This window comes from Ovis aries, chromosome X, assembly GCF_016772045.2.
Source record: "Ovis aries strain OAR_USU_Benz2616 breed Rambouillet chromosome X, ARS-UI_Ramb_v3.0, whole genome shotgun sequence".
In the NCBI taxonomy this organism is placed as follows: domain Eukaryota; kingdom Metazoa; phylum Chordata; class Mammalia; order Artiodactyla; family Bovidae; genus Ovis; species Ovis aries.
This window is the reverse complement of record NC_056080.1, coordinates 56,442,640-56,455,250: the sequence shown is the minus strand read 5'-3', so window position 1 is coordinate 56,455,250 and position 12,611 is coordinate 56,442,640.

Genomic DNA, 12,611 nt, shown 5'->3' with positions numbered 1-12,611 from the left:
CTGCTGGCCAGATGCATCAATGGGAAGTGTAGCTACCACCTTGAGACCTCAGGCTCAGTCCACAGAGTCACAGAGACCCCAGCCTGGCCCAACATAGTTGAACTGCTGCACTAACACCCACAGTCCTGTTGATGGAGGAAAGTAACCTCTTGTTCATCCAAGCCACTGTTACCAGACAGTGTGGTTACTTGCAGCCAGAAGCATTTGCACCTGGTAGTTCCATCTGACAGACCTTAAGGTAAATGGTGATGTGATAGTGGTGATAGTCCAGAGAGCTGGACTGTTCACAGAATCAGTGATTTGCTAGAAGCATTCAGTCTCAGCATATGGTTGTATGCACAGCTATGATTTTTACAGCAAAAAGATACAGCACACAATCAGCAAAGGGAAATGGCACACAGGGGTCAAGTCCAGAGGAGACAAGGCACAAGCCTCCAAGGTGTCTTTCAGCAAAGCCTCACAGGACATCCTTAATTCCCTCAGGTGTGATAGCACATGTGAAACATTATCAACCAGGGAAGCATCCATGGTTTCTACTAGGGGCTGGTCACATAGGTGCCCTCTTGCCTAGCACATACCCAACTTCCAGAATCCCTGAAAGAATGCAGCTATTTAGCATAAACCGCAGTGCTTGGGTGAACAGTTCAGGCACATCAAGTCACTCAGTTAAGAGAGTGGTGGAAATTGCCCGGAAGTTTCCAGATGCCAGCCAAGGACCCCCATTGAAGCAGGCCTTTCCATGCTAGCTCTTTCCTGCATAGTATGAAGCACCAAAAAGATGCTCAGATTCAACTAAGATTAGTCAACCTCAACATCATTTGGGGGAACCTCATTTTCCTCTAGCACCTTCCTTTCTTCACATTTTTCATGTTCTTTATTGCATCTGGATTCAAGATGACTGATCATGGATGTTGTTATACATGACTTGGGGGATTTTCTCCTTGCGAAATTCTGAAGTAACAGAGTTGACATTCTGTTTTAAATTTATCTTCATGATTTTCTTGACTTACAATCTAAGGGGAAATTAAAGAACAATTAATAAAAAATTAACTTAGTCAAACCTGGGCCTCTGTTAACTTGTCCATCATCACTGTGCCTCTGATTTGACATCAGATCTGGAACTCTTAACCACGCCACCATCAGTACCCCTCTGATCTTATTTGGAAATGAAATTCTGCCAACTGTTCTTTGGTTCAAACTTGAATGTAGCCTTCTAGTTAATATCCCACCATCCCTTGCTTTCTGCTCTGACTGGGCCTTTTTGAACTCTAGAATCATCAAGGCATTTCTGGTATGACCTCAAATTCAGACTCTGCTGGCTCTCATGGCATCAAGACCATCTTTGATACCACATGAGAATTTCTTAACTAATCCAACATGATAGGCTTCACATTCAACCAAAACCCAGAGCTTTTGTTAGTTATTCTACTGCTGCCCTGACCTCTATAAACTATTCGACCATCATCAGCCCTCTGGTCTGACTGTGAGTAGAGAATTCTGTTAACTATTCCAACATGAATTCCTCTGATCTAATTTTGTACTGTTTTAAGATGCCAGCCTCTCTGGTTTGACCTCCTCTGTTAACAGTTCCACCATCAGTGCCCTTCTGGTCTATCTTAACAAAGTCTCTGTTAAGTATCCTACCATCACCGCTACTCTGACATGACCTGAACCTGTTATGCTCCGAGCCCGTATCTCCGAACCGACCGAGAGAGCAAGTCCACCACAGTATTGCAAACGCAAGAAGGGAGTTTGTTTATTCCTAGCGTGCTAGGGCCCAAGTCTCATCCCACACAAGGGAATCCGACAAGAGCCCTGAACAAAGGAGTATGGCGGCTTATATACAGGCAGTTCTTTGTCTCAGTTACAGGAGTAGCTGGCATTACATGATTGGCCAGGCAGATGAGCGCATATCCTGTCTCTTTCTGGTAAACATGACTCAGGTCCTAGAGCCCGTCGTTTGGTCCCTAACATTCCCCCCTGTCCTTAGATCATATAGAGGAATCTTCCTCTCGGTCCTGAGACACAGTTTGATATTGTTGTTGAAGCACAAACAGCTGTACTGTATTTATGCGTTTTTTTACAAAGGCTATAAGTCTATTGATAATACATGGGCCAAAGGTAAGCATCAGTAGAAGTATTAGCAGGGGTCCCAGCAAGGTGGAGATTAGGGTGGTCAACCAAGGGGATTGTTGAAACCAAGACTCAAACCATCTTTGTTGAGCCTCACGTTCTCGTTTCCGTTGGGCTAGTCCCTCTCTTATTCACTGAAGGGGAATTCAGCCTAAAAGGACATTTTAGCACCCAAGTCAACCGCATTAGATTTCATTCTTACTCTTCGGAAAGATAATGCCTCTTTATTTGGAATGCATGTGTTCCTTCCAGTGGCAAGAAGTGAGGTGACTTTTATACATCATGTCCCATTACAGGGCTCCTCTGTAGGGAAGCAAGGAAAACATGGCATCTGGGGCTGTTAATTCTTAACAACACCAGTAGGGTGTAAGTGCTTTATCACAGGGGACCATGAAGATAGCACATGTCAACACCGTACGAATGCTCTTAGATTATGGAATCTGGTCAGTGACTCGACACGTACTGAAATAGACAACAGTCAGATTGATAAATTGTGAAAGAGAAGCCAGTAACAGTCAGCAAATGATAAGCAAGTACATGACTTGAAAACATTCCTGGCGTTTCATTTATCAGAGCTCTTACTTGGGTATGCTCCCTGCTTGTTGCTTTGAAAGAGTTTCTCTTAATTATACTCGTCATTATTTTCTAAGTGAAAGTCACTCAGTCGCGTCCGACTCTTTGCAACCCATGGACTATACAATCCATGGGATTCTCCAGGCCAGAATAGGTAGCCTTTCCCTTCTCCAGGGGAGTTGTCCTCCCTGGCGGGATGGAGATCCCGGACGAGTTCCCAGATGTTATGCTCCGAGCCCGTATCTCCGAACCGACCGAGAGAGCAAGTCCACCACAGTATTGCAAACGCAAGAAGGGAGTTTGTTTATTCCTAGCGTGCTAGGGCCCAAGTCTCATCCCACACAAGGGAATCCGACAAGAGCCCTGAACAAAGGAGTATGGCGGCTTATATACAGGCAGTTCTTTGTCTCAGTTACAGGAGTAGCTGGCGTTACATGATTGGCCAGGCAAGATGAGCGCATATCCTGTCTCTTTCTGGTAAACATGACTCAGGTCCTAGAGCCCGTCGTTTGGTCCCTAACAAACCTATGCCTTCATATTCTAACTGAAAGGCCCTTCTGGTATCAAATCAAATCCAGATGTCTTATTAATTCTTCATCTAAGACTCCTACCTTAATTGTACCTGGGCTTCTTTTGAACTATTCAACCTTCAACCTCTCTGATCTGACTTTGAACCCAGGCCACTTTAACACAAGTCAAAATGCTCTGTTAGTCTGACCTCAGACATGTTCCACTATTAACTTCTGTGACAGTGTCCTGGTCTGTTCTCAAAACAGGGCCTGTTTTATTGTCATCCCATCTTCAAGGTTATCCTGCTTCCTAATCAAAGCTTTTCTACTATCCTTGCTCTTCCATCTGTCTAATGTTTACTCTTCCAGGTTCAATGATCTACTGTCTTAACTATCCAACACAGCCATTTAAATCCCTCCACACCAGGCCTATCCTCAAACCTCTGTTACATGTGCCACCATTAACTCCCCTCTGACTTGACCTCAAACCTGATCTTCTGATGACTGCCCTATGAGTCTGTCATTGAACTGGTACAGTTATTTCTTCCAACATCAGTGTTCCTGGAATCTGAATTCAAACCCCAGGCTCTGTGAACTATTTTAGAATTCCCCTCTTGACTGACCTCAAACCCAGATATTTATTCAGTTGTCTCCATCTCTGTTTCTCTGGACTGACCCTAAACCAGGGCCTCTGTTAACTGTTAATGCCTGTCTAGTCTGAATTCAAGCATTTGCTAACTAGTCTAACATTACCACCACTCTGTCTATATAATCAAACAGAATGATTGTTAGCTAATTTAAAAAATCCTAGCTTCTCTTATCTGACCCTAAATCTGGGTCTCTTTATTCCACCATCAGTGGCTTTTCTGGTCTATTATTATTGAACTCTGTGTGTTAACTCTTCTACCATCAACACTCCTCTTATCTGACTTTGAACCACAGTCCCTGTTACTTCTTCCACTGTCAATTCCCCTCTGGTGATGTTGCCTTCCACTGGGGCCTCTGATAAGAAAACTACTGTTATTGACTCTCTGGCCTGACCTTAAACACAGTTAGTCATTTTACCATCAACACTCTTGTTTTAGAGCACAGACTAGTAACTAGTCTATCATCCATGCCCTGTTTTCTGACCTTGAACCTGGATCATTGTTATGTCTTTCACCATCTGTGCCCCTTTGGTAAAACTTCAAACCAGGACTTATGGTAAATACTCTAGCATTAGTGGCCTTGTCTGAATTCAAATATTGGGGATAAAAACTACTAAACTTATAAGGACTTCTTATAGGTGGTTACTACTGATGAAATACAGGCTACAATCAGATATAATGGGGTGGGAGATTGCAATGTGCACCAAACTGTTCACAGAGCTAAATGCAGATTCTAGTGAAGTCACAGGCTGGAATATGGACACTCCCATCATGCATACCTGAGTGTGTGTGAGCCAAGGAGTCTCCATAGCATAGTCTTTATGAACACAAGTGTCCAAACTCCAGTCTGTAGACCCCCAAAGTGTCGACACTCCAGTCTGTGTGACTGCAGGAGGTACCTACCTCAGGATATATGTACTGAGGAGTGTCCACATCTAGCCTTTGTGACCTGAGCATGTCAATACCCTAGTCTATATGATTCCAGAAGTGTTCATAGCACAGCCTGTGTTATATAGGAGTGTCTACGCCTGGTCTGTCTGACCTGTTTCTAAATTACTCTGTGTGTGACTCATGGGACTCCACATCCCAGCTGTTACCCCAGATGTGCCTGTACCCAGTCTGTGTGACTCAGAACATTCAAGCTCATGTCTGTATGACCATAGGAGTGTTCACATTCCATTCACAAAGGAGATAAGAAATGAATAGATAGCCTTCATTTCTGTTGTGGATAATTAGATAAAGGTAGATTCAACAAAGTTTTTTTTTAAAAAAGACTTAGAGATAGTCATAAGTTGAATTACAAAGAGAAGAGAGAAATTTCCCATCACTTGAAAAACAGAAATGATTTTGTAACAAAAGGTAGACCAAGAAGGAAATACCAAGAAAGCATAAAAAATATGAAAACATAAAACAATACAGAATTAAAATTCTGAGGATAAATATTAATGGACTAAATTCCATATGTTAAGTGACAAGGGCATGCAGATTGGGCACACAGATTGAGTAAAAATTCAAAAATCAAATAATGTCTAAATTAAAATAATTCAGAAGGATTTTTGTGGGGCCCTAAATGGGAAACCTTAAAAAAGGTGGGTTAGCTTTGCGGTTGGAAACTAAGATGGCGCCTGGCAGAAGAGATAGGGGCGTGGTCTATGTTACAGTTTTTGATTGGCTCTCTTGATTCCTGTGCACCTGGACAGCACGTGATCACCATAGACTCCTGTTATAATGAAGGCACATGACGATTTGACCTTTAACGAGATTGGTGCAACTATGGTATATTATGATTTGACCTTTAACGTGATTGGTGCAATTATGGCACATGACGATTTGACCTTTAATGTGATTGGTGCAACTATAGAAAGTCCCTCGCAAAACCCCCTTGCTTGCCTATATAAACCAAGAGTTTGTGGCAATAAAGCTGAACTGCTTAGACGAAACCGCTGTGGTGGGATGTCTGTGGCGTGTGATTGTCGTCTCTCGCTCCCCGGGGGGGCGGGGGAGGGGGGGCTGGGTTGGTGGACAGCAGGCTCACCTCTCCTCGGGACTCCTTGGCTTTGTTGAGGGAGGTTCCACTGCCTCTCTCTTTCTGCGGAGCGCCCCCCGCAGATTTTTTTAAACAGTAAGTAAAAATGTATGAGAAAAGTAAAGACAGAGCAAATAGTAGTCGCAATATAAGTTCAAGATAAAATTAAGGAAAACAGCATGAAGCAGTCAAAAAGGACCCTTTATATTGATCCAGAGCATGATCAAGATTGAAAGTATAGTAGTCACGAATTTTTATAGTCCATATAACAGACCAGATCGTCAGCTAAAGAACTAGAAGACAGCCAATTGAATCCTTGCCAACTTATCCATATGGCTAGATCAAGTTGAACAGTGTTCACATTAGACATTTAAAAATGAAATAGGCCTGCAGTTAGGTTTAGTGGAAAATGCAGCAAAATAGAGGAAGTGGTCTACATGTTTTTCTCACCTCTGGACTCAAGGGTACTCTCATGGCCTTGGGTGTTCTTTCTTACAGTGACTATGAGTGGCCACAGGTATAATGTTTAATGTTCGTATTAGTTCTTGACTACCCTAGGCCCATTAAAAAAAAAAAAGAATATGTATTTATTATTCATTTGGTTGTGTCAGTCTTAGTTGTGGCACAGGGGAATTTATGTTATGTCATGTGGGATCTTTTATTGCGGGTTAGTTGCCCTGTGGCATATGTGATCTTAGTTTTCCAACCGGGGGTTGAACCCAAGTCCCGGGTACTGCAAGGCAGATTCTCAACCACTGGACTACCAGGGAAGTCCTATGTTTGTTTGTTTTTTTATTTTAATTGAGGTATACTTGACATACTATATTATATTAGTTTCAGATGTAAATATAAAACATTAATATTTGATACTTGTATATATTGTGATCACCATAAGTCTAGTAAACATCCATCACCATATATAGTTACAACTTTTCTTCTGTGATGAGAACTTTTAAGAGTACTTTATGCAACACAGTATTACTAACAGTATTATTATATTACAGTATTATAGTCACCATGTGATACATTATATCCCCTCGTTTTGTAACTGGGAGTTTGTACCTTTTTACTCCCTTCACCCATTTCACATTGCCCCCACCCCACCTCTGGCAACCACCAATCTGCTCTCTGTATCTATGAACATCCCCCACTCCAGGTCCATTCTCAGGTTTTATTCAAAATGAGAAGTCACTTGTGGTCAAATTCTACCTCACAACCGCGTCTGAATAAAAAAGATGTGCGCTACTCTATTACTGAACCACAAGAAACCCTCAAGTTATTTAAAAACATAACTTTCAATGACCATACTCTCAGACCATGATGCAGTGCTGCTGCTGCTAAGTCACGTCAGTCGTGTCCGACTCTGTGTGACCCCATAGACGGCAGCCCACCAGGCTCCCCCGTCCCTGGGATTCTCCAGGCAAGAACACTGGAGTGGGTTGCCATTTCCTTCTCCACCATGATGCAATAGTGATTAGAAATTAGCACTCAGTTCTAAAAACGAAGACATCAGGGTCTTCCCACCACCCGAAATGCGGTTTGGGCTAAATTCTCTGAGGCTGTTTCCTCCACCTTTCCCGGGTGATGCTCTAGTTTACTGACAGGATTGATCTGGTCTTATTCATTCTTGCATCAGAGAGATTATTCAAGCATCAAGTATCATTGCTTTCTACTCCTCATTGTTGAGTGTGTCTTAAGCTAAAATAACCTGTTTGACACGATTCTTGAGCTACACAGCATGTTAACATGTTTCAGGAGCTCTCGGAAGACATTTCCCAGATCCAGAAACATGCAGTCCATCTGCTGTTCCTTCGGGCTTTTAGATTTTTTTCAATTCCCTCAGAACCACATGGAGATGTGTTCTGGATAAAAGCCATCCCCGTGTTTTCATGCTCCATCCCACCTGCCTGCTTGTGTTGGACTGAGTTTAATACAACTCGGCACCAGTGAAATACACACTGTCATCTCCTGCACCTTTTGTTTTGCATCATATGCCTCCAGTATTCTCAGGTGAACTTTAAATAAATTTACTTTTTCAACTAGTTAGACATCTACATTTAGCTGATAAATGAGGTAGCTATTCTGTTCACCTGCTTCCCCCAAACTGGTGTAGAACTGGAGGCAGTGTTAAGGCCCCTGGGATCACTGGGGCATTTTATTGGGCCCTTGGAGAATAGTCAGTGTTAGAAGGTGGGTTTTCTGAAAGCAGAATTTCAGATGGAGTTTGGGTATAACATGTTTATTAGGGATTGGTTCCTGAGCGGGGAAGCAGGAGGAAGTGGAATTGGAGGAAGGGCCAGTTGATCTGTGATGAGGGCCCCACAGAGTCTGGGTGGTCCCAAAGAGGAGCTCTGGAGCCAGGGCTGCCCATCAGAGTGACCCTGTTGGGAGGAAACCATAGGGGTTTATGTCTGTGCCTTGATGGGTCATCAGATGTGGGCTGGCCAAGGCAGGACTTGACCTTGGGGAGGTGGCTTTCATCACCTGAGGCCCACCCTGCAGAGCTGACAACTGCAGCCAGGGCTTCCTTGAAACGGGGTCTAGGCGGTGCAGGGAGAGGGCTGGGAAAGATACAGGTAGCCACTGGGTGAGTGAGTGAGGACCCAGGTTTTTAATCCATGGTCCTGAACCAGTCACCTCTCCACTCTGTGGGTCAGTTTCCTCTGGACCCAGATGAAGATTAGGGAGTCAATTCATTCATTCTTTTGACATGTACTACCTGAGCCTTCACACTGTGTAAGGCACTGCAGCAGGATTTAACAAGAAATAAAACAGATAAAACCTCTGCCCTCAGGAAAACAGCCTTCCTGGTGACCTCTAAAACCCATGCAGTGATGCAGACTCAGAACAGAGGTCACCCCTGGCCTTGCTTTTGATGATTGTGATGCCCGGTGAGCGCCGTGGCCTCGATGCATATTCGGACAGATGGCTGGCTAGCATAGAAGAGGAGGACATGATCAGCTGAATCCATGTGATAACAGGAAGGAGGGAGCCACTGTGCGTTCTTGAGAAGAACAGAGATAAGTGTGGCGTTATAGAAAGGCTATTCCAGTGGCAGTCAATAACAAAAGTGCAGGAAAAAGAAAGTTTTAGCCCATATCACCCTGCTTCTTGCAGGGATGAAAAGAAAAATAGTCAAGGCCAGGCCATACTGCATGCCCTGCTGGCTGTTAAATGTTTGTTTTGGGCTTACTGTAACCAAGTTACTGTCCTCCAGTGGCGGCAATGATTGGGAATTTGCCTTTATGATCTGACAATTTGGGGGCCTCTGTGAATGAATGAAGGTTGGGCAAGAGACCACACAGAGTATCTGGCGTGTTAGTTTGTACCTCTTACAGCTAGCCCCTCCAAGGCCTCTCTCCTCCACATTGCCTTCACAGGATAGCCAGTACTACTTTATATAATTGGCTGAGCTCTAGTTGAGGGAGGGAAAAGGCAATTGGTGGCAGCAGGGACAGTGGAAGCCAGTAGGAGTGTACCTAAGACAGAAGCTGCAGTCTTTTTATAAACTAATCTCAGAGATGCTACCTCATCATTTCGCCTAATTCTACTTGTTAGAAGTGACTCTCTAAATCTAGGCCACACTCAAGGGGAAGAGATGATATAAGTGTATGAGCCCCAGGAGGCAGGGGTCATTGGGGACCATCTCAGAGGCTGCCTACCACATTGCCTGTAAGGTGTCTGGGGCCACAGACAAATATTTTTGCGGGGTCTCCATCTATATGAATAGTTTGAATTAAAAATGTATTGAAAATCATGGGTTCATATGTGGTATTATGATTTATTAATGAGGATTTAGAAAAAAGTGTAGAGAAGAGGTATTTTATTGGAATATAGTGGCTTTACACTACTGTGTCAGTTTCTGCTGTACAGCTAAGTGAATCCTCCATACATATATACATAGCCCCTCTTTTAAATTTCTTTCCCATTTAGGTCACAACGAGGCACTGAATAGAGTTCCCTGTGCTCTATAGCAGGTTCCCAAGAAGAGATATTTAGGTATCTGTTTATTGTATAGTCAATACACCTGAATAATCCTTGTATTTCCAGTCTCCATCTCTTCCTCTTCAGGTCCAGGAGCCAACTCCTTATGTTCTTTATGGTTTTTTTTTTTTTTTTGGTCAAATGTGCCTAAAAAGGAAAAAAAAACATCCTTCACCTTCCATGTAGGGAAAAACCAAGTTTTTCACCTGCTTCTGTGTTTCTCTTTCTGATGTGTCTCCTATACTACTCACACAGAACACTCACACCACCTCTGACCCAAAATGTGTGGGTTTTTCTCCCCACATCAAGCAATTCTCTATGACACCAGCTGGGTGTCCTATAATTTAACTCAATTCCAACACTATCTACCTGGTGAGTGCATCAGATCCCAGAGGTTAAGGGCTCAGCCCCACGAGACTGCCCCTCACCCCACTTCAGATGCCAATTGCAAGTAGTAGGTCCCCAGGTTACCCACAAATTCTGTCTGATTTGGTTGCAAATCAGAGGTTCCCACGATCTCCTCTTCAAGATAGATTAATTTGCTAGAGCAACTCACAGAACTCTGGAGACTACTTAACGTTTACCAGTTTATTAAAGGACATGATAAAGGATACAGATGAACAGTCAGATGAAGAGATACCTAGTGTGAGGTCTGGGAGACTCCTTAGTGCAGGAACTTCTGTCCCTGTGGCACTGGGGTACATCACCCTCCTGGCATGTGGATGGTTCACCCACCAGGAAGCTCCCAGAACTTCTCGCTATTGAGATTTTACGGAGGCTTCCTTACGTAGGCATGATCAATTATTAACTTCATTTCCAGCCCTCTCCCCTCTCTGGAGGATGGGAGGTGGGGCTGAAAATTTCAACCTTCTAACTATGGTGTGGTCTTTCTGGTGACCAGCCAGCATCCAGGAGCCATCCAGACCCACCTAGAGTCACTCAATAGAATAAAAGATGCTGCTAGTGCTGTTTCTTTTTTTATTTTTAATTGGAGGATAATTGCTTTACAATGTTGCATTGGTTTCTGTCATACATCAACATGTATAACTATGGCTGATTCATGTTGATATATGGCTGCTAGTGCTGAGGGGTTCAGGAGCTCTGTGTCAGGAATCAGGGGCAGAAACAATATATATTTTCTGTTTTCTCACAGTGCCACTCCTGGCTAATTTCATCTCCTACCACAAGAAGGTAGCAACGCCATTATTACTCACAATACTGTGGCTCTTTCGAATCTGTACTGGAAAGTATAGAGCTCCTGCCTGTGCAGTTTCCTAATACCATTTACTTAATGCTGGTTACATCTTACTTGGGACATCGCATCGTACATTGGGCTGCCCATAAATCCCAGCCTCCAGTGACTCCTCATACTTCTGTGTCTTGCTGATTAGACCCACAACAGCAAACCTTACACTGAGTACATGGGGAAATGTGAACAAAAATACTTCATTTCCTGGTCATGTTAAATTTTCTGTTTGGAATTTTTTATTGTAAATGTAGAACAGGGAAACTTCTAGCCATGTCTTTTCTTGAACTCTTTCAACAATAATCACTGCATTCCTAGAATGAGATCTATTGCAAACTTGACTGCACCCCTACCTTCCACACATCCCCACTAGGGCGGAGGAAAGCATGGCGCCCATGGCAGAGCGAGAAGTTTCAGCTGCAGAAAGAATGTCCATTCTTGGACTCCCCTGGCAGTCCAGCGGTTAGGACTCCACACTCTCAATGCACAGGGCATGGACGGCTTCAATCTCCAGTCGGGGAGCTAAGATTCCCCATGCCACATGGCGTGGCCAAAAATAAATAAAAACAATCTATAATAATAATCCATAAATTTCATTTTAAAAGAATTGTATTTTTTATGGCCACATTGGATCTTCATTGCTGGGAGCAGGCTTTCTCTAGTTGTAGCAAGTGGAGTTTACTTTCTGGTTATGGTGTGCAGGGTTCTCACTGCAGTGGCTTCTCTTGCTCCAGAGCAGACTCTAGAGTGCATGGGCTCAGTAGTTGTGGCACTTAGGCTTAGCTGCCCCATGGCACGTGGGACCTTAGTTCCTGGACCAGGGATCAAACCTGTGTGAGCTGCACTGGCAGATGTACCCTTAACCACTGGATCATCAGGGAAGTTTTGTTTTGTTTTTAAAGAATGTCCATTCTTCATCTTGCCACCCCATGGGCTGTAAACCACTAGTCTCCTCTGCCCATGGAATTTTCCAGTAAGAATGCTAGAGTGGGTTGCCATTTTCTTCATCTGGCAGGGCTTGAGACCCACCTGGGGGAGCATGATGTCACCACATTGATGAGCCAAGAGACCTGACTGGAGTTGTGAAGCAATTGTCTTGAAAGTTCCTAGAGGGAGTGGACATGGCCCAGAGCACTGCCTGATACCTGGCGCAGAGCCTGTGGAGGGAATGATTGCCCTGGATGCTAAGGCACCTGCCACCACCTCTATACCTTTAGGTGCCCTAGACTGGAGGCATGAAAAGGTCATGGTGAGAGCTGATACACATGCAGCTCAAGCACAAGGGCTGGCACTGAATGCTCAGGCCAGGAGCCTTGAACTTGGCCTATAAACAACACAGCTGAAAGTCAGCCCAAATCAGCCTGTAGCCACCATTCTGCTGTCCTAGTCTTATAAGATCCTATGAAAGAAATGCCACACTAGCCAGCAGGAGAATCTACTTGCCAGGCCCTGTCCCCAACTCCCCCACCCTGGGACTAGCCACAGAGCTCTGG